The sequence below is a fragment of the Nicotiana attenuata genome, chromosome 5, assembly GCF_001879085.1.
Source record: "Nicotiana attenuata strain UT chromosome 5, NIATTr2, whole genome shotgun sequence".
NCBI classification, from domain to species: Eukaryota; Viridiplantae; Streptophyta; class Magnoliopsida; order Solanales; family Solanaceae; genus Nicotiana; species Nicotiana attenuata.
This window is the reverse complement of record NC_031993.1, coordinates 14,211,163-14,214,574: the sequence shown is the minus strand read 5'-3', so window position 1 is coordinate 14,214,574 and position 3,412 is coordinate 14,211,163. Positions and strand designations below refer to the sequence as shown.

The window sequence follows — 3,412 nt, the reverse complement described above, 5'->3', positions numbered from 1 at the left end:
TCGACCATTATCAAATCGCTCAGTCCCTAATTCTGGTTTAGTTTATCTTGTTCACCAGCCCATACTGATTTCTATTATTCTTGGGTCTAATTTTTCCTTTTGGTAATCACGTTAGAGTCACGAACTTATTTTTCAAAAAGAGAATATGAAATTATGGCCTATATTCTTTTGTTGTCTCAAGGCATGTCACCTCTCGTCTTTTCCTTCACTTAACTATAGACTCTGTAATACTGTCATCTTTTAGATCTACCATCGTCATCCATGTATCATATATTACTCATAATGGTTCATTGACTCTCTTCTTATTTCCCACTAGCATTTATGTCGATCATTTTATTCTGAAAACTTCAACAAGACATTCTTTTGCCTTTAGCTCCCCTTTGCTCCATCCAGTGGCTCTTCGGGTTGCTCAACATTCTCCCTCTACTAGGGACGGGAGCCATACTAAGATAAGATTTATCCCTTCCACGCTTCCAGTGCCTATCGTTGTTGTACTCATATCTAGTTGTACTATTTTAGAGTGCACCATCTGGGTGTCTCACAAGGAGATCTATTAGCTTACTTGCACTATCCTTCGGAGATGTCAACTAACGCAAACAATCCATTCACAATTTTGGGTCACTTTGACCCCAGCCGGGTCCTGATATCCTACTTCTATTATTGTTGAAGGTAACTCAAAAGGCTTATATCTCTCTTCCTGAATGGTAAATAATGATTATCTTTATTAACTGGGTACCTCGTACCCTTCTTCACCTTGCCTCTTTTACTTGCTGAAACTTGTGTCTTCCTTCCGATTTTGTAAGAGTGGATAAGTATTCTTGCTTTAGAGCTCCTTATCAAGAACCTTACACCTTTTCGTACATGCATGATCTGTTCAAGACTTCATATTTACTCATCATACGCATGATGCAAAGTCGAGTTCCTCCGACTCAACAATTCCACAACTATATCTCTTACCAACCGTCTTTCTGAATGTAGGCATCGTTGTATTACGAATAACATAGAGTTTAGGAAATTGAGTTCTTACAACTGATCTTTACCACATGATCTAGAGTAAGAAGAAAGAGTGACAATCCCAAATGCCCTGTAGCCTCCTGCTTATAAGTGTGGTGCACGACACACCCATAAACACTCTACGAGACACGACTTCTAGACTCCCTAGGATAGAACTGCTCTGATACCACTCTCGTCACGACCCAATCCGATGAGCCGCGACGGGCACCCGGTACCTTACTCAACCGAATACCAACGCAATGTATCTTTCTTATTACATCATTATAAATAGATGGTCCAGAAGGCACATCATGATACAACCAGAGTAAACATGAGGGGATACCCGGCATAGAACGATCCAACCTGATATAGAAGCTTATATCTGTGACATACGGGCCTATAAGGCCAACGTGATGCGTTATATACTTTAAATGTAGGCCGACAAGGCCATGCAAATATCTGTACACATGACATTTATCTACAAGACTCTAAGAGTACATACTTATCATAAAGGTCATAACTGACCCCACCGTACCAACCAATACATGAACTAATCGTACTGACCAAATAAGCAACCCCGGAGCACTGGAGTGCATCAACATCTTCCACTGAGCTGATAGCCTACTTGGAGGACTCTCGACCTGTCTATCAGGACCTGCGGGCATGAAACGCAGCGTCCCCAAGCAAAGGGATGTCAGTACAAATAATGTACTACCGAGTATGTAAAGAATGAAAACCAGTAAATAACAGACATGAGAGAAACATGAAGTAAATGACTCGACATGTAAGTCTGAGTAACTCTGTAAATAATGAAATACTCAAAATGTCATACATATGCGAATGTATGTTATGTCGTGCATAGGTACATGTGTTCATAACATCATCAAGCCTCTGAGGGCACCCAATTATATCAACTTGGCCACTGTGGGCAAAATCATCAACGTATACTAGCTGATCAGGTGGTGGTGCGCATATAATGCCGAAACCTTTTTCCATATCCCATAGACATATATATACGTACATATATACACATATATAACGTCATCTGGTCATGGGTCAATGTGCATGTATAAATGAATGAAATCCATATGAAATACGTTAATAAAATCTATCGGTACGTCATAAGACCATTATGGCCCATATTAATATTATGAAATATACTTTACCAACTTACGTATTTTTGATACCCATGAACAGATGGTAGAATAATATGACACATGGGGAACCAAGAAGCATCTCTAGTATTTCTATGAATAGAGTCATTTTATGGAAGTTGTGCATTTGCTCATTTCATTTTTATCGTATGAATCATGCCAAAAAGAAGAAGGGATAGCCTTAACATACCTGAGCAGATTCTTTTGACAATCTCTCTAACACACATCAATTGCGACAACACGTAACGGCAGAACGATGTAGGAAAACATTCGCATGAATTTCTTTGCTCCAGATCGTTATTTGGTAGATGTAAAACATCTCCATTTTTTTGTAACTTTGATCAAAATATATTGTACAAACTTTCCTGTTGAAACATCCGTAACTTTTGAAGATAATGTATCTTCATTTTTGTGAATTTTGTATTAGCGGGCGGGCCCAACACTTTTGATGACCAAGCCTTTAAATGTGTCTCCTTATCCACTTAGCCAAAGAGTCATATTTTTGATTTGTGAGTCCTTTCATTTGCTGCCACGTTTGGGCACCATAGGCTTATCCAAGATTCCTTAATCAACTTTGTTTTCCCTCATTAATCCAATAATTTCTTAATTATAAGTTAATCTCCCACTTAAAAATTTATAATTACCTAATTATCCACAAAATTAAGAATTATCCCAAATTACTTAAAATATTACTTATTTTTAACACACCTTATACACCTTACTGTCATGGTCATGTAGTACCTTGTATGGCACTAGTCCATAAATACCGGGTATTATAGCTCGGACCGTATTTTATCCCAAAATGTCAAACTTTGACGAAATTCATTTTGTTCGATTTGCTTACCCTACCACCTTCACGAATTTACTCATCACTCATTTGAAATAGCATAATACTTATAATCTCAAAATAATCTCATTCCCGAACTTACGTTGATTAACTTACGATAAAACTTTAATGTACGAAAATGCGGCACGTACCATCTCATTTCCGATCATATATCAATTTACTTGTGACGTACTTCCACGTACGAAAACATGGGTCGTAACATGCAAGTATGGGTTGCATTTGCTAGATCTGCAGCTGAACAAAAGGTTGAAATTTTGGATATAGTCACATTTTATCACATTTGTTAGCCCTAGACTTAGTGGGAGGCGACTTTAAGATCAGACTTTCATATCAAACTATTGGGTAAGTGATTTTGACTCACTTTTGATAATATAACATAATTGTTTATGGATCTTAACATCTAAATCATGAGATAGAA

At 37.7% G+C, this 3,412-nt stretch overlaps 1 long non-coding RNA gene across 1 annotated transcript; it reads right to left on the bottom strand.

Annotated features, from left to right (window-relative positions):
• LOC109226290 lies at window positions 1,343-2,553 on the bottom strand. The gene is made up of 2 exons (XR_002068023.1): window positions 2,338-2,553; window positions 1,343-1,648 (listed from the first exon to the last, which is right to left on the bottom strand). It is a non-coding gene; the product is annotated as an uncharacterized LOC109226290 (long non-coding RNA).